A 19342-nucleotide genomic window follows, 5' to 3' on the forward strand; every position below is an offset into this window, starting at 1 on the left:
CTGTACACAGTACTCCAGATGTAGTCTCACCATGGACCTGTACAGCGGCATTACCACCTCGGGCCTTCGGCTGACAAAGCTTCTCCGGATGCAACCCAGCATTTGTCTAGCTTTAGATGAGGCTTTCTCCACCTAATTGGCTGCCTTCATATCTTCACTAATGATTACTCCCAGGTCTCGTTCTGCCACAGTTCTGGTTAAGGTCTCACCATTCAGAGTGTAGGTTCTGCATGGGTTTCTGCCACCAAGGTGCATTATCTTACACTTTTTGGCATTGAAATTCAGCTGCCAAAGAGTAGACCAGTGTTCCAGAACAAGTATGTCCTGTGTCATAGCGTCGGGCATGGTATCTCCGCTCACTATGTTGCACAATTTTGCATCATCGGCAAATAATGCAATTTTCCCCCGAAGTCCCTGAGGCAGATCTTGTACAAAGATATTAAATAGGATTGGGCCAAGGACCAAGCCCTGCGGTACTCCACTGTGCACTTCCGACTTTTCAGAGGGGGTACCGTTTACCACCACCCTCTGATGTCTACCACTGAGCCAGTCTTTAACCCATGCAGTTAATATTTCTCCTAGCCCCAATGAACTCATCTTGTTCAAAAGTCTACGGTGTGGGACGCTGTCAAAAGCCTTGCTGAAGTCCAGATACAACACATCCAGGGACTCTCCTTTACCAAGTTCTTTTGTTACCCCGTCGAAGAAGCTGATCAAGTTGGATTGGCAGGATCTCCCCTTAGTAAATCCATGCTGGTGTGGATCCCTCAGTCTCTCGTCATCCATAACCGTGTCTAATTTGTGTTTAATCAATGTTTCCATAAGCTTGCACACTATTGAAGTGAGACTTACCGGTCTGTAATTTGCAGTGTCTAACCTGCATCCCTTTTTGTGGAGCGGAATGACGTTAGCTGTTTTCCAGTCTAGTGGAACTTTTCCCGTGCCCAGGGAAAGATTGAAGAGCGCGGTTAATGGTTCTGCCAGGACATCTCTCAATTCCATAAGCACTCTGGGGTGCAAATTATCTGGTCCCATGGCTTTATACACTTTGAGCCTTGACAATTCTTGGTAGATGCTGCTGGTGGAAAATTCAAAATTCCTGAACGGGTCTTCTGAGCTCTCTCTTGTTTGCAGCTGTGAGCCGGATCCTGGTGCCTCACAGGTAAATACTGAGCAGAAGTATTTGTTCAGTAGGTCGGCTTTATCAGGGTCCGATTCTGCAAAGTTGCCGTCAGGTTTCCTTAGGCGCACTATCCCGTCTGTATTCCTCTTTCTATCACTAACATACCTGAAGAAGGATTTATCCCCTTTTTTAATATTCCTAGCTAAATCTTCTTCCATCCTGAGTTTGGCATATCTGACCGCCGTTTTGACAGTTCTAGATTTTTCTAGATAAGCTTCTTTGTCTTCTGGTCGATGTGATAGTTTGTGGGATACAAATGCTCTTTTCTTCTGTTTTATGAGTTCTGAGATCTCTGCAGAGAACCATTGGGGTTTGTTATTTCTCTGCCGTTTACTCACAGACCTTATAAAAAGGTTGGTTGCTTCCTGTAGGGTAGATTTCAAAGCTGACCACATGACCTCCACATCATCTGTTGTGTCTTGGGTTTGCAGCGCCTCATAGACAAAATTTCCCATGCTCTCGAAGTCAGTGCCCTTAAAGTTAAGGACCTTCGTTGACATGTTCGACCTCGTGGATCCCTTCCTGAGGTGAAACCACACCATTTTGTGGTCACTGGAGGCCAACGCCTCGCCTACCGAAACCTCTGTGACGCTATCTCCATTGGTGAGTATCAGGTCGAGAATCGCCTGATCCCTGGTGGGCTCCAGAACCATCTGTTTGAGTCTTGCCCCCCGTATAGACCGTATAGATGTTAGTAGCTTTCTGTTGCTGCTGGTTGTGGCTGAAACCTTGTTCCAGTTTACATCTGGCATGTTGAAATCTCCTAACAGTACAGTGTCTCCACGCAGAGTGAAGGTCTCAATGTCTTCAACTAATTCTTTGGCTATGTCGTCCTGTTGTTTAGGAGGCCTGTATACAATGCCCAGATATAGGCATTTGCCACTTCCCCTGGCAAGGTTCACCCAGAGGGACTCCCCTGTATACCTGACACCTGTGATACTGGTAACTTTGATTTCTTCCTTGATATATAGTGCCACTCCTCCTCCGTTCTTACCTTCTCTGTCTCTGCGGAGTAAGCTATAACCTGGTATAGCCATATCCCATCCATGGGAATCTGTGAACCAAGTTTCAGATATTGCCACCACATCTAGGTCAGCACTCCTCATTTCCGTCTCCAATTCCAATATTTTATTGCCTAAACTGCGGGCATTGATGTACATAGCCTTCCATACTTTGTGTATGCCCGGTCTGTGCGAAGATTTTCCCGCTTGACTCAGTATTCCCTTTAATTCCCTGTTTGAGTTAGTTCGTCCCTTCTGAGTAGGTGTGTCCCCTGCGGTAGTGACTGCGGAGTAAGTACTTACCTCAGACTCAGTAATGGAGTATTTACTTACCATACCAGGATGGTTACTTATCTTACCAGGATGAGAAAGGGTTCCCTCCCCCAACTCACCTAGTTTAAAGCCCTTTGGAGTAGGTGAGCCAGTCGTTTACCAAAGACATTCTTCCCTCTTCTGGTTAGGTGGAGCCCATCCGATCCCTGTAGTGCCTCTCCGTGGTCCAGGAAGCCAAAGTTCATCTCCCTGCTCCATCCGTGTAGCCATTCGTTTGTCTTCTGGATGCGATCTTCCCTGGTTCTCCCCTTACCTCTCACTGGAAGGATGGAGGAGAAGACCACCTGTGCTCCCATTTGCTTCAGCTTCTCACCCAGGGCTCTAAAGTCTTCGGGTATCTTCTCCGGGGTGTTCCTGGCGGTGTCGTTCGTCCCGACGTGGATGAGAAGCATAGGATAGTAGTCTTGGGGCTTGACTAGTCTCCCTAGGCTTGTGGTTACATCCCTGATTCTTGCTCCTGGCAGACAACAAACCTCTCTTGATAGTAGATCCGGTCTGCATATTGGTCCCTCTGTGCCCCACAGCATGGAGTCCCCAATGACTACCACTCTGCGCTTCTTCTGAGGGAGCTGGTCCATTGCCCCTGGAGCCTGAGTCATCTTCTGGAAAGCGTCCTGAAAGTCAGTGTGGCTGGTTCTATCTGTAGAAGCTGGAACCTGTTCTTTAGGGTGATCTGAAGGGTTGATGTGAGGCTTCTCTGATTGCTTGAAGTAGGGGTAGGTCTTTTGTATTTGTATAGTGCTAAGACATATAACATTGAAAAGGTGGTACTTGCTCAAAAGAGCTTACAAAAGTTACACTCTTCCAGGTTGGGGATTTAGGAACTACTCCTACTATGTATCTCTTCTGTTGTACATTGACATTTCATAGACGGTCATTGATGAGGCATCTGAACACACAGACAGGATATCTCTGATGTTATATCAAGTAAGTTACAAAGGGAAAAAGTATTACATAGGTCCCCCTCCCCTTGAGCTTACAGAGAATACATTAATGGGGGTCAACAGATGCACAGGGTTGTGTCTGTCAGTGTGTCTGTCAGTGTCAGCAACACATTTGTAAGCAGAGTGTTTTGTACAAGCACTCCCACCCACCAATGTGGCACATACATACATTAATACCAGATCCTCAACTTTTCTTTTGTGTACTTACAGCCATCATAAGACAGCAGCCTCAGCAAGGAGAAGCAATTGGGGCAGCAGCAGCCGGGCCATCCTGCTCAGCCACCACCACCACTGTGGAGGCAGCAAGAACCCCAACCACCACCAGCATCACGAAAGCTCCATCCAACTGAGCAGCGAACCCATATAGAGGGGGAAGTCCATCCTGCCTTTCAGTCCAGCATGCTTCCTGAGAGGTCACTCAAGGGACAGCCCCCCTCCTTGGGAGATCACGAAGGAGGTAGGTGGGATGGAGGCCCGGTTCCAGAGGCTCCAAGAGTCAGATTTCTGGGTTCCAGGTGACCCTCCTGGGACAGATAACCCTCCTGGGACAATCTGCTGTTGAGGGGCACTTGCTGTCCCTCGAAGGCCACCTGATGTCGGTGGAGGGGAGGTTGCATCAGATGCAGAACTCTTTTGAGTGTGGTGCTATTTGTGGGCCTAACCCCCACCAGTAAGTTTCTGGAACCAGCCGAGCTCCCCCTGTTCATGCAGAAGGGGGGGGGGAGTTGTTTTATCCTACTCCCACCCCTCTCTGCCCCTCACCTGTCTTTTCTCCCCAATTTTAAATTATTACTTTAAAAATATATATATATTGTTCAAAGTTTTAAATTTTCTAAACACAATGTGTTCTGTATTACTTTCCAAGACAAAGTTCATTCCTGACTGCAGCTGGTTTGAGATGAAATTACATTTGGCACCTGGTTGCTAACACTTGCCCATGTACAACTGGTTTTTAGGTTTACCACAAGGCAGCCATGCTTTATTGAATATGTGGCCTGAGGAAAAAGGAGTGAGACTCTGAAAATGTGGCCTAACATTTGGAAAGGCAGTTATAACCGACCTGCTCAGGTATCTGGGAAACACAACGGGAGTCATTAGCCACTCCGGGGAGATGAGCAGAGTAAACCTGAAATCAGGAGAAGAGGGAAAATGTTAGAAAAGACTTCAGTTGCACATTGTTAAGTTCCAGAGCGTCATCTTGCTGATGGCCCTGTGGTAAAAGTAAAAAGTAGACGTTGTGGGAGATATAGGGGACAAAAAACAAAGCAGTACTATGTCAGCACGCAGCAAAGTCTCGAGAAGCACAAACGCACTGTTGGACTCCTAAAAAGAACCCTTTTTATAATAAGGATGCCATGAGGAGTTTCCCACCAGAATCATGTCCACTGATTGGATGTCCTTTGGGTATTTTCCCCCATACACACCTGAGCAGAGGATCTAGTTGTAGTCACTGGCAATAGTTATCAATGAGTTCTTAAGATAAACCATTCCTCAACTGATTAGTCTTTTGAGCTGCCTGTTATTTGATTCTACAAAGAATTAGAATATAAGAATTGCCACTGCTGGGTCAGACCAGTGGTCCATCATGCTGAGCAGTCCGCTCACGCGGCGACCCTTAGGTCAATGGCCAGTGCCCTATTTGAGTCTAGCCTTACTTGCATATGTTTTGTTCCAGTAGGAAATTATCCAGCCTTGTCTTGAATCCCTGAAGGGTGCTTTCTCCTATAACAGCCTTCCAGATTTCTACCACTCTCGCTCTATGAGTAAAAGTACTGCTTCTATCTTCCTAACATCATAGGTTCAACTCTCAGGTACGGTTAACACATATTCATGTAACTTAAAATATCCATTTTCCTGGCACCAAAGTTTCAAAGAGCTTGGGTGTTGTTTCAGCAAACACACCTGGACTGAATTTTTACCATCACTAATTCTCAGACCTGCTAATGGCCCTGTGGAATGGAGATAGATAGCTGTATGCACTTTGCAACATGGCTCCTAAAAGAAAATCCAATTGGTCTGGAGAGTTGCAGATCCTTGTGGCCGAAGTAGGGGCCAACTATGATGCCCTCTTTGGGAGGGAAGCTGACCGGATTGGCACAGAAGGGTAGCAGGCTATCTGGAGAAGGATCTGTAATGACATAGATACGATCCACCATCAGAACCGTGATATAGAGACTCTGAAAAAACACTGGTATGCCATGCGGAGACAGGTCCGGTGGAAGCAAGAACTGATTAACGCACAGGGTCCTTACACCGATCTCCAGCTGAGTGTCCTGGAGAGTGAGGTCATGGACACAGTGGACCCTGGAACAGCACCTGTTGTGGGAGCCATTGATACTTCCCAGGGGCGCCAAGGTACGAACACTTTATATTACACTCTTTCAGGTATTGGTTGTCCAGAGGCAAAAGGAGAGTACCATTCCTAAGAGTTTTCTTGACATACTTCCAGTCTTGCAGGTATGATGTTCTTTAGAATAGTGCACAGTTATAGGGAATTGTATTTCAAATGGAAGTCAAAATATCACAATATTATAAATTCTACTATTTCAGGGATTATTCATTCTGAGCAAACTGCCATTGATATGGAAGTAATAACATCACAGTGTGGCAAACAGAACTGGGTTCACGAAGGATATCGTTATCATCGTGACCGAGTTATGGCTGATGGATCGACATCCTGGAGGTGCGTGCGCCGTGACTGTGTAGGCAGAAGAAAAAGGCCCATAGTTGGATCTTCTGTCGATAATGCAAAAATAGCTGCTGACAGAATGATGGCAGACATACGCCAAAGAGCTGTGACCACTGTTGAGAAGCCTGACAGATTATTCTGGGGACAACAGCGGGTTCAACGTAAGAAGCAGCTACATTATTGCCTGCAAATTCCAGAGCAGCTCCAAATAACCAAACATGGGGAACAATTACTGTTGTGGGATTCAGCTGAAAATGATGAAAGACGCATTTTTGATTTCACTACCCAAGCAAAGGTTCATGGATGGGACATTTAAAGTTGCACCTCATTTGTTTGTAGACAATCGTGCACTTCACATGGTGTATGTGTTGTTGAATAGCAAAACTGAAGAGGACTATGAACGTGTACTAAGAAAACTTGTAGAAACACTTTGGCACCATTGAGTATTCTGATGGACTTTGAGAAAGGAAGCCTGAAAGCCGCCAGCAGAGTACAGTGGTACCTTGGATTACGAGCATAATCCGTTCCAGGAGCATGCTCGTAATCCAAAATGCTCGTTTATCAAAGCGAGTTTCCCCATAGAAAATAATGGAAACTCGCTTTGATACGTTCCCACCCCCGATAACCAGCATCGCTCCCTCCCGCTCGCAAAGGCCCCCTCGCTCCAACCGGCACCCCCCCGCGAACCCCCCCCCCCCCCCCCACCCGCAAACCGAGGTTTGACTGTATTTCCAAATTCTTCAGTTTCTAGCTGTCTCTTCCATCTCGGACAATCCTTGTGGAGAAAAATTCAACATGAGGGATTGGCCACTAATTACAGGGATGATAAGAGAAGATTGTACACAAAAATACTATTGGCATTAAGTTTTGGTCATCTAGAAGATGTTGGTGACTATTTTGAGGAGCTGGATGAGAACCGTCCAGCTTACCCTGCTCAGTTTACACACTTTGTTCTTTTCAAGGTGGTGTGAGTGGTGTTCTCAGGCTTTTTCCTTCACGTTGGGCATGTAATATGTTGTTATAGCCTGAGCAGCGTTAGGGATAGCTACTGTTAAGCTCCTAAAATTACTCCACTGTAAGGAGTATGTTATTTGATTTGAAGGGTGAGAAGGCCGCAAGCTGAACTTTGAGAGACGACCAAGTTCCCTCACTGTACCAGGACACCATGTTTCATCATTTAGCGTTTCAAACTTAAAGGGCTGCTATGCAGGCTGTCCTGTCCTGGCTCACAGTTCTACCAAATGGCTCCAGTCATCATGGGTGTTCAGTTTCTGCAATCACCAATTTCAAATATAACCCATATATTATAAACTTCATGACTCTACAATAGCTGGAATGCCTCATCTTCCCAACCATTCACAACTTTTAAAATAGTACCCCCCCCCCACCCCGGACACTTCATAAGATGTAGGGGTTTTCCAACTACTCAACTCCCACACAACTGACCGACTTCCCTCGAAGAAGCGCAGAGTAATAGTCATTGGGGACTCCATGCTGAGGGGCACCGAGGGATCAATTTGCAGACCGGATATGCAATCAAGGGAGGTTTGCTGTCTGCCTGGAGCCAGGATACGAGATGTCACCACCAGTCTTGATAGACTACCCAAGCCCCAAGACCACTTTCCCATGCTTCTCATCCATATAGGAACAAACGACACTGCCAGGAACACCCCGGAGACCATCACCAGAGACTTTGGAGCCCTGGGTGAGAGGCTGAAGCGGACAGGAGCACAGGTGGTCTTCTCATCGATCCTCCAAGTTAGAGGCAAGGGAAGAGCCAGAGATGAACGTATCCTGAGGACTAACGAGTGGCTACAGAGATGGTGCCGGGATATGAACTTCGGATTCCTAAACCATGGAGAAGCGCTACAAGGACTTCAGGGACCAGACGGACTCCATCTGACCAGTAGAGGTAAGAACGTCTTCGGACACCGACTAGCCCACCTGCTTAGCAGGGCTTTAAACTAGGTAAATTGGGGGAGGGTACCCACTCACATACTAGTGCAGAAAGGAACTATCCTGATGAGGTGAGTCGAAACTCCGCTTCCATGTCCAAGGTAAGTACCCACATTGCAAACAGTTCTCTAGGAGTCACACCGACTCAGGTAGGAAACGCCTCACAGGGACTTAGCAAACACAAGGTATGGAGGGCCATGTATGTTAATGCACACAGTTTAGGCAATAAAATTCTGGAATTGGTGACTGAAATAAGGAATGCTGACCTAGACGTAGTGGCGATATCCGAAACTTGGTTCACGGACTCACATGGGTGGGATATGGCTTTACCGGGTTACAATTTACTTCGGCAGGACAGAGAGGGCAGGTTAGGTGGAGGGGTAGCACTATACATTAAAGAGGACATCAAAACCACCAGGATCACAGATGTCAAGTACACCAGGGAGTCCCTCTGGGTAAACCTGGCAAGAGGCAGAGAAAAATACCTATATCTTGGTGTGATATACAGACCTCCAAGACAACTGGAAGACATGGACGCAGAATTAATTGAAGACATAGAGAATATCATTCTACGGGGCAACGCTGTACTGCTAGGGGACTTCAATATGCCTGATGCAGACTGGAACACATTTTCAGCGACAACCAGTGGCAGCAGGAGGCTATTAACCTCCATAAAGGGAGCACGTCTCAAACAAATGGTAACGGAGCCCACTAGGGCCCAGGCGATCCTCGACCTGGTACTCACCAACGGGGAAAGCGTCTCAGAGGTCTGGGTAGGAGATACGCTAGCCTCCAGCGACCACAACATAGTATGGTTCAACCTTAGGAAAGGCTTCCCTAGATCAAACACAAAAACAAAGGTACTTAATTTCCGGGGCACTGACTTCGCACGCATGGGAGATTTCGTCCATCAGACTCTGCAAGACCAAGCAGAGACCGGTAATGTGGAAGCTATGTGGTCAACCCTGAAATCAACCATACCCGAGTTAAGTCATTGTTGCTAAGGAAAAGTATTAAGGAAGGAAAGAAAACCAGGTGACTTGCATAGAGCCAACAGAATATTGTTGAAGTATGCAATTTGAAAAATGGTTTGTAATTGGAAGATGTACCACCTAGGCATGTTTAATAATGAATTAATTAATGATGTCATGATCCCAATAAAATGAAGAGCCTTTGATAATAGGATGAGACTGAGTGTGAGCTCACGAATTTCAGTGGTCAGTCAAATACTCCTCACAGCTTTGACTATTAAGTGTAGGATTTTTCTTGATCTTCTCTGATAGGATTAAGAACTGTTTGTAGCCTGTCCACATAGTTATTTCATCCAAACAGCTTGAACCTTTTAATGCAGTATTTGTTTAAATAAATGAATTTACATTTGGAAAAAAAAATGAACATGAATGTATCTTAAACACTAGTCATTATATTGGGGGTGGTTTGACCCCCAAAGCCTAGATGTAGCCCAAACAGAAAAATCTCCCTAGTCAGGGTGACCCAGGTACAGCGCTGCGTATGTGTTTCAGTGGTTGCAAATGGCGCCTTTAGCTAGAGAGCGGGTGGGGTGGAGGAGGGGCGAGGCTTCTCCACGTGCATTTCTAAGAGCTACAGCGGGAGCCAGAAACGCTCTGCACGCGAGGGAAGGGTTGTCCTCGAGCGCAGATTAAGCGTCAGGAGCATGGAACGTCTCGAGGGAGCGGGGCTGAAGGGGACGTTGACCGCGAGCGCTTCCAGAGCCCCTCCCGCTCTCAAATCAGAAATAACACAGGCTCGTAGCGCGCTCCTTACTTATAACGCTCCTCCTCCTCTTCGGAAGCGGCGCCATTGGTCGAGACCTCTACCAATCACCGTTGGGGAAGCGCGATGAGTCACCTGAGGCTAAAAAGGAAGATCTGGAAAAGTAGGCGGAGCGTGTTACGTCCTTCTCGGAGATTGGACGGGCGGCGCCGAGGGGCGTGGAATCCGTACGCTTCGCTTGTGCGGAGCGTCGGCCGCTAGGCCTGCAGCTGATTGGCTGAGCCTTTTACCGCTTTTCCCGCCTCTGCCTGAACAGATGGAGGGAGCAAGACGAGATTCCCCTGCAAACGCCACAGGAAATGAAGTAGATAAAGAGCTGAACCACCGTCCATCCAGTCACCCAAGTTGAAATGGGCTTTAATATTTCTGGCCAATAGACTATACAAGTGCACCCTGTACCACCGGAGATGCCGTTAAAGCCCACTCCAGCCTATCTTAACCATCCTCTCACTGGGGCTTCTATCAAAGCCCTCCCCTGCTCATCCTAAACCAGTGGTCTCAAACTTAGGGCCCCGGGGGCCACATGCGGCCCGCCAGGTACTATTTTGAGGCCCTCGGTATCCTCTATAATAAAACCCTTACCTGCACATGCGCAGTTGAAACAGCATAATCCCTGCCGCTGTGATTTCTGCCTCCGTGCCGAATTCGATATCAGGCGCATGGGACAGCTTGCGGCGATTTGAGTGGCAGTGGCGGTTTGACTCCTGCGCTGTCGCTGCCGGAACACCTCTTCTCACCCCTGTGACCTTTGACCGATGACCTTGGCCTGCAATAGAACTGGGTTTTTGGGGTTTGTTTTGTTCTTGGGGGCTGCTTCCAGGTTTTGTGCTCACTCTTTCGAGTGACCTTCGGGCCACCATCATGTTGTGGGACTCAGATTGCTCAGTGTACCTGGAGCCTCCACTGCGCATCCCCGACATGCAGAAGGAGACCGGCCTTCCCAACCCAGCCACCATCGCCACCACGCTTCTCTACTATTCGATTGACCTGCCCGTCACCCTCCTCCATGAGTGGATTGAGCACCAAGTTCACCCGTTTTATTTTTATTACTATCATCAGAGAAGGGCTGCTGCTGGACAGGGGGAGCAGGGAAAAGGTACTGCTGGACAAGGGGGAGGTAAAAGGAAGGGAGAAGACCTACTGCTGGACAGGGGGAGCAGGGAAGAGGTGCTGCTGGACAGGGGGAGCAGTGAAGGGGTGCTACTGTACAGGGGGGAGGTAAAATGAAGGGAGAAGGGCTGCTGCTGGACAGGGGGATCAGGGAAGGGGTATTGCTAGACACGGAGAAGGTAAAAGGAAGGGAGAAGGGCTACTGCTGGACAGGGGGAGCAGGCAAGGGGTGGTGGGGGACAGCCTAGGAAAGAGAGAGACAGAAGGAAAGAAAGACAGCGGCCAAGGACAGAGAGAGACAGACTGGAAGAGCGTCACCAGCGGGGTGCCACAGGGCTCGGTGCTTGGACTAGAGAGTTGCGCGGGGACAGAAATCCCACCCATCCCCGCCAAAGTCTCACCGACCCCGTGAGGAATCCCACCCGTCCCCGTGAGGAATCCCTCTGTCCCCACCCGTCCCCGCGAGGAATCTCCTCCGTCCCCGCCCGTCCCTGTGAAGAATCCCCTCCGTCCCCGCCCGTCCCTATAAACTTCAGAAATAGTTATTTCATTTAATTATGCTACTGAATTAAAGGCTCTGGTAGAAACCCATTTACAAATAAGCAAAAAGACTTTATTAATTTGGAAATATTAATTGGGAAGAATACATACTTTCTACCAGAGCCTCTTTTGTTTATAAATTTTTATCAACACAACTAATATACTACTTTATCCTGAAGCAAAAAAAAAAGAAATAGAATTATTTTCCTACCTTTGTTGCCTGGTTTCTGCTTTCCTCATGTTCTCATTCAGTTCCTTCCATCCACTGTCTTTCTTCCTTCTGTGTCTTCCATTTGCTCTGTTACTGTGCCTCTCCCTTTCTCCCCCCTTCCAAATTGGTCTGGCACCCATCTTCTTCCCTCCGCTCCCCCCATAGTCTGGCATCTCTGTCTTCTTCCCTGCCAGCATCTTCTCCCCACTCTCTCTTCCCCATTTCCTTTCAGCGTCCTTCTCCCCCCCCATCTTCCCCATGTCCTGTCAGCGTCCTCCCCCCTCTGTCTTCCCCATGTCCTTTCAGTGTCCTTCTCCCCCCTCTGTCTTCCCCATGTCCTTTCAGTGTCCTTCTCCCTCCTCTGTCTTCCCCATGTCCTTTCAGTGTCCTTCTCCCCCCTCTGTCTTCCCCATGTCCTTTCAGCGTCCTTCTCCCTCTCCGTCTTCCCCATGGCCTTTCAGCATCCTTCTCCCCCCCGTCTTCCCCATGTCCTTTCAGCGTCCTTCTCCACCCCTTTGTCTTCCCCATGTGTTTTCAGCGTCCTTCTCCCCCCCCCGTCTTCCCCATGTCCTGTCAGCGTCCTTCTCCCCCTTCTGTGTTCCACAAATGCTTTCAGTGTCCTTCTCCCTCCTCTGTCTTCCACAAGTGCTTTCAGAGTCCTTCCCCCCCCCTCCGGCCCGTCTTCCCCATGGCCTTTCAGCGTCCTTCTCTACCCCTTTGTCTTCTCCAGTTCTTTCAGCGTCCTTCTCCCCCCTCCTTCTCTCCCGCCCCGGGTGCAGCACAGCTGGCCAGCTCCCCTTACTTTTGTGGCGCTTCCCCGACCGACCGACCAACAACAGCCAGGGTCTGACAAACCTCCCTGCCCTTAACCGCGAATCTAAATTTCCTTCTTACAGCTGCTGTAAGAAGATAATTTAGATTCGCGGTTAAGGGCAGGGAGGTTTGTCGGACCAGGGCTGTTGTCGGTCAGTCGGGGAAGCGCCACAAAAGTAAGGGGACCTGGCCGGCTGTGCTGCACCCGGGGCGGGGCGGACCGCCCCCCTCCCTTGGTAGCCACTCGAGCCGCGAGGCTACTCCTCCTTACCTACCCTGCCTGCAGCACAGAGCCGAACGGAAGTCTTCCCGACATCAGCGCTGACGTCGGAGGGAGGGAGGGCTTTGTTTAAGCCCTCCCTCACCTCCGACGTCAGCGCTGACGTCGGGAAAACTTCAGTTCGGCTCTGTGCTGCAAGCAGAGCAGGTAGGGAGAAAAGCCGCGTGACTTAGTACATCCAGCCCCGCAGGAACCCCGCTACCCTCGGAGGCGTCCCCATGGGATTCCTGCGACCCTAGGGGACATCCCCATGGGATCCCCGTGACCCGAAGGGGGAACCCGCGGGATGCCCGTGGGATTCCCTTCGTCCCCGTTCAGCTCTCTAGCTTGGACCCGTGCTCTTCAACATTTTTATAAACGATCTGGACATTGATACGACGAGTGAGGTGATTAAATTTGCAGCCGATACGAAGTTATACAGAGTAGTGAATACACAGGGGGATTGCAAAGATCTGCAATCTGATATAATCAAGCTCGTGAAATGGGCATCGACATGGCAAATGAGGTTCAACGTGGATAAGTGCAAAGTGATGCATGTCGGGAACAAAAATCTCATGCACGAATACAGGATGACCGGGGCGGTACTTGGAGAGACCTCCCAGGAAAGGGACTTGGAAGTTCTGACAGACAAGTCCATTGAGCCATCTGCACAATGTGCTGCGGTGGCGAAAAGGGCGAACAGAATGCTAGGAATGATCAAGAAGGGGATCACAAACAGATCGTAGGTTATCATGTTGCTGTGCCGGGCCATGGTGCGCCCTCACCTGGAGTACTGCATCCAGCACTGGTCACCGTACATGAAGAAGGACACGGTACTACTCAAAAGGGTCCAGAGAAGAGCGACTAAAATGGTTAAGGGGCTGGAGGAGTTGCCGTACAGTGAGAGATTAGAGAAACTGGGCATCTTCTCCTCGAAAAGAGGAGACTGCGAGGGGACATGATCGAAACATTCAAAATACTGAAGGGAATACACTTAGTAGAGAAAGACAGACTGTTCACCCTCTCCAATGTAGGGAGAACGAGAGGACACTCTAAAGTTGAAAGGGGATAGATTCCGTACAAATGTAAGGAAATTCTTCTTCACCCAGAGTGGTAGAAAACTGGAATGCTCTTCCGGAGTCTGTTAAAGGGGAAAACACCCTTCAGGGTTTAAAGACAAAGTTGGACAAGTTCATGCTAAACTGGTGAGACTGGACTCATTTGGAGCACTGGTCTTGACCTAGGGGCTGCGCATGAGCGGACTGCTGGGCAGGATGGACCACTGAACTGACCCAGCAGCGGAAATTCTTATGACAGAAAGCGGCCAAGGAGAGAGAGAGAAAGAAAGACAGACACACACATCTATTCTAGCACCCGTTATTGTAATGGGCTTAAAGACTAGTGTTTATCATAATCACAAAAGTAAAATAAAACCATTTCTTGATCATGTGTCTCTTTTGCTATAAATTACAATTTTATTATTAAGACTTAGCCAAAAGGAAAGATTTATAAACTATAAAGAGTTTTACCTCATGTAAAATTGTCATTTCTTTAATAAGACATTAACTATTTTTTTTCTGAGGCCCTCCAAGTACCTACAAATCCAAAATGTGGCCCTGCAAAGGGTTTGAGTTTGAGACCACTGTCTTAAACCAAATCACCATATATGGCACATCGACCATGCAAAATTGCCCAGTACTGGCCGTTGTTTTTTTTATACTATTCATTTTCTAATTAGAGATCCTCTGTGTTCGTCCCACACTTTTTTTAAATTCCATCATCATTTTCATCTCTACCACCTCCATCTTTAGGGCATTCCAGGCATCCACCACCCTCTCCATGAAAAAGAATTTGCTAACATTACTCCTAAATCTGCCACCCCACATCCTCAATTCATGCCCTCTAGTATTACCATTTTCCTTTCTCTGAAAAAGATTTGTTTCTATATTAATATCCTTCAAGTATTTAAACGTCGGTATCATATCTCCCCTAGTCCCTCATCTCCTCCAGAGTAGACAGCTGCATGGAAACAAGGATGACGGGAATCCTGCAAAAACAGCATGGATCGGGGGGATCCACGCTGTTTCAGCAGGTCACAGGGATCCCGTGGGAATCAACGGGATTGTGGGGTTGGAGGCACTTCTAGGGGTTCTCAATACCTGTATGGATCCTTTTCCTGCCCTCCAGCCGCATTCACCCCTCCACCAAGCAGTGTGCAGCGCTCCAAGCACACCATCAGTAGCTGACCCAGAAGCCTTCCCTCCAATGTCAGAGATAAGTATTCTAGGTCTGCAGCGTGCAGGGCCCAAAGCCCTGTGAAGAAGTGCAGCTGGAAGGAAGGAGGTTGTTGACCTGGACAGCTCCAAAACGCACATATTAGACCAAGGAAGGGAGAGAGGGGGGGCACAAACTTGGGATAGAGGAGGGTGTTTGTTGGGACATGGGAGGGACACGCACTTGGGACAAAAGCTGGAAGGAGGGAGGGGAGCACAAATTGGGACACAGAAGGAAGGGAGGGGCATGAACTTTGAACAGAAAAGGAAGAGAGGAAAAAGGCATGAAACTGAGACATAGGATGGAGGAAGGGACGGAAAGATGCTGAGGTGGGGGTGGAAATAGAAAGGGAGAATTGTTGGGCATGAGTGTGTGAATGAGAATGAAAGAAGGATAGTGCACACAGGGAATGGAAGAATTTTGGGGCATAAGGAGGGAGAGGAATGAGGTACAAATGCATGAGGAAGAGAAAGTTGAGATGGAGAAATGTTAGATATGGTGGTGGAGAAGGAACAGTGGGACAGATTGAAAGGGATGTAAGAGGGAGGAATGTAGGACATAGTGTTGGAGGGAAAGATGTGGCATGGTGCTGAGGAGGGGTGATAGAAGGAGAATGTTGGGCATGGGGCTATTGGGCAGGAGTGAAAGATGCTGCATATGATCCAGAGGATGAGAGAGGGAGAAATGCTGGATGTGGCAGTAGAGGGGGTGGGAGAGATGCACCCTGGATCCACTACTTGCATTCTACTAGCCACCTCTGGTGGGAATTCCCCTAGGCATGATCTCAGTAAAGTGGGCGGAGTTGGATCATGAATTTAAATCCTTGCCTGGGCATTGGTAAGCTAAGCACCATTTTGAAACATGGAGAGTTTGTGCGAGTGTATATTTCGCAGCAGCGCTGTTTGAATGTTATCTAACCCCTGAAGCAGCTTTGACAAGCGAAACAGGGACTCCCTGTTAAGTTTTTTTTAAAAGGGTACTTGAAGTAGAGAACCAGAGGAAGCCGGCAGACATTTTGAGACAACGCTGGATCCCGGGTGATAAGCTTTATCTGTTTGAAGCAGTGCTGATGTTTGGATTTTTTTTGACTAACAGCACATCTAATGAGAGATTTAGTCTTCTGTGATTTGAACCTCATCAATATATTGTGCATTGGAGTTGTAGCACCTAGTTTGGAGGTCTTTTTGTAAAGACCCATGAAGCCCCTTAACTGAAGTCTTTTTTTTTCTCCAGAAAGTTTTTTGTTGCTCCTCAAGGACAACAGCATTTCTTGCTGATTTCTGCATATTATTCACTTCTTTTTGGGGTTCTCTGCAAGCAGATTGACTAAATAGTGTGTCTAGCAAATTGTTTTTTTCTATATGTGATTTTTGAAATATGCTTCTCATAGTATGGGTTTAATTACCCCAACATTGACTGGTTTAATGTTACATTAGGGAGTGCTAGGGAAGTAAAATTCCTAGACGTCATAAATGACTGCTTCATGGAACTGGTCCGGGAACCGATAAGAGGGGGTGCTATTTTAGATTTGGTCCTTAGTGGAATGCAAAGCATAGTACAGGAGTTAACTGTGTTGAGTCAGCTTGGAACCAGTGATCATAAAGTGATCAAATTTGAGCTGATACCTGGAGTGGCATCGCTTGAGGAATGGACCGCAAAATAGTAAATGTGGTCAACGTGGATAAGTACAAGGTGATGCATGTTGGTAACAAAAATCGTATGCACGAATACAGGATGTCCGGCGCTATACTCGGAGAGAGCCCCCAGGAAAGAGACTCGGGAGTACTTGTAGACAAGTCAATGAAACCGTCCGTGCAGTGCGCGGTGGCAGCAAAAAGGTCTAACAGAATGCTAGGAATGTTTAAGAAGGGGATCACGAACAGATCTGAAAAGGTTATAATGCCTTTATACTGGGCCATGGTACGCCCCCACCTGGAATACTGCGTCCAACACTGGTTGCCGTACATGAAAAAGGACACAGTACTACTCGAAAGGGTCCAGAGAAGAGCGACAAAAATGGTTAAGGGACTGGGGGGTTGCTGTACAACGAGAGGCTAGACAAACTGGGCCTCTTCTCCCCTGAGGGGACACGATCAAAACATTCAAGATATTGAAGGGAATTGACTTAGTAGAGAAAGAGAGACTGTTCACTCTCCAAGGTGAAGAGAACGAGAGGGCACTCGCTGAAAGTTAGAAGGGAAAAGATTCTGTACAACGTAAGGAAGTTTTTCTTCACCCAGAGAGTGGTAGAAACCTGGAATGCTCTTCCGGAGGCTGTTATATGAGAAAACATCTTTCAGGGATTCAAGACAAGGTGGAACATATGCAAGTAAGGCTAGACTCTAATAGGGCACCTAAGGGCCACTACATGAGCAGACTGCTGGGCACGATGGGCCACTGGTCTGACCCAGCAGCGGCAATTCTTATGTTCTTAAAAGATATCTGCTGTATAGGCATTTATTTTTTGAAAGGGCAACTTTGATAAAATGAGGAAAATAGTTAAAAATAAGCTACAGGGATCAATTGCAAAGGTTAGGACTGTAAATCAGGCATGGATTTAAAAATACCATTGTGGAAGCCCAGATCAGATGTATCCCACGTATTAGCAAAGGTGGAAAGAAGAGGACACGAGAGCCAGAATGGTTAAAAAGTTAAGTGAAAGAGGCTATTAGAGCAAAAAAAAAAACCCCATCCTTTAAAGAATGGAAAAAGAATCTGAATGAAGAAAATAAGAAGAGACACAAGCACTGACAAGTTAGATGCAAAGCATTGATAAAGAAAGCCAAGAAAAAATATGAAGAGAAACTTGCCAAAGATGCAAAAACTCATAATAATTTCTTTAGGTACATCAGAAGCTGAAAACCAGTGAGGGAATTCATGGGACCATTGGATGATCAAGGAGCAAAATAATAATAATAATAATAATAACTTTATTCTTGTATACCGCATTACCGTGGAAGTTCTATGCGGTTAACAGAAGAAGAGACTGTACAATTACAGCGAAGATACAGTTTAGTTAATGTTATATTAGTACTTTAGACAATGCAATTTTACAAACACGTTACATTTACATTTTAGATGGTACATTGACAAAGTTAGTTTTTCAAGTAGGTAATATACTCAGGGGTAGTATAGTCGGAGTGATTATGATTGCTATGAGTTACATATAGCAGTTTACAAATAGAAGTGTAGCCTACGGCAGTAAAGGGTCTGGGGAGGGGTCGAGGTCTGAGGTGGAGGGGGGAGGGGGTCGGAGCATTCAGAGGAATTTGTCAAAAAGGTAGGTTTTGGTTAGCTTCCTGAAAGTTTGATAGGGGGGGGAATTGGAGATGAGAGTGGAGAGGCATTTGTTCCATTTGCCCGCTTGGAATGCTAGGGATCGGTTGAGGAATTTTTTGTAGAGGCAGCCCTTCGGGGAGGGAAAAGAAAACAGGTAGGTATTTCGAGTGCGAGAGGGGCCTGCAATTTCGAGGTAGTCTGATAGGTAAATTGGTGAGGAGCCTGCTAAGGTTTTGAAGCAGAGGCAGGCGAATTTAAAGATGATTCTTGCCTCCACCGGCAGCCAGTGGAGTTTGGTGTAGTAGGGGCTGACGTGGTCATATTTTTTGAGGTTGAAGATGAGGCGGACAGCAGCATTTTGTACTATTCTGAGACGTTTGATGGTGTTTTTATAGGCTCCCAGGTATACGATATTGCAGTAGTCCAATATGCTTAGGATTAGTGATTGGACCAGTAAGCGGAAGGGGTGCTCAGGGAGGATAAGGCCATAGTGGAGAGACTGAATGAATTCTTTGCTTCGGTCTTTACAAAAGAAGATGTAAGAGATCTATCAGAACTGGAAATGGTATTCAAGGGTGATGATGCGGAGGAACTGAAAGAAATCTCTGTGAATCTGGAAGATGTACTAAGCCAAATCGACAAGTTAAAAAGTGATAAATCACCTGGACTGGAGGGTATACATCCCAGAGTACTAAAAGAACTGAAACATGAAATTGCTGACCTGCTGTTAGTGATCAGTAACCTCTCGTTAAAATCATCTGTAGTACCTGAAGATCGGAGGGTGGCCAATGTTACGCCAATTTTTTTAAAGGGTTCCAGGGGAGATCCAGGAAATTACAGACCGGTTAGCCTGACTTCAATACCGGGCAAAATGTTAGAAACAATTATAAAAAATAAAATTGTGGAATCCATAAACAAAAAGGAGCAATAGATCAACCATCCAAATACAGACCCAT

At 47.2% G+C, this 19342-nt stretch overlaps 1 protein-coding gene across 3 annotated transcripts in view; it reads right to left on the minus strand.

Annotated features, from left to right (window-relative positions):
• LOC117357237 (DNA excision repair protein ERCC-8-like) overlaps nucleotides 1-19342 on the minus strand; it is a 116228-nt gene that overhangs the window by 42509 nt on the left and 54377 nt on the right. For 2 of the 3 annotated variants that reach the window (XM_033937624.1, XM_033937611.1), the window contains exon 3: nucleotides 4522-4587. The gene's annotated coding sequence lies outside the window, so the exon portion shown is untranslated. Of the gene's footprint in view, nucleotides 1-4521; nucleotides 4588-9891; nucleotides 9981-19342 lie in introns of those variants that run through there. The other variant, XM_033937635.1, reaches the window with a different exon arrangement.

This window comes from Geotrypetes seraphini, chromosome 1, assembly GCF_902459505.1.
Source record: "Geotrypetes seraphini chromosome 1, aGeoSer1.1, whole genome shotgun sequence".
NCBI lineage: Eukaryota > Metazoa > Chordata > Amphibia > Gymnophiona > Dermophiidae > Geotrypetes > Geotrypetes seraphini.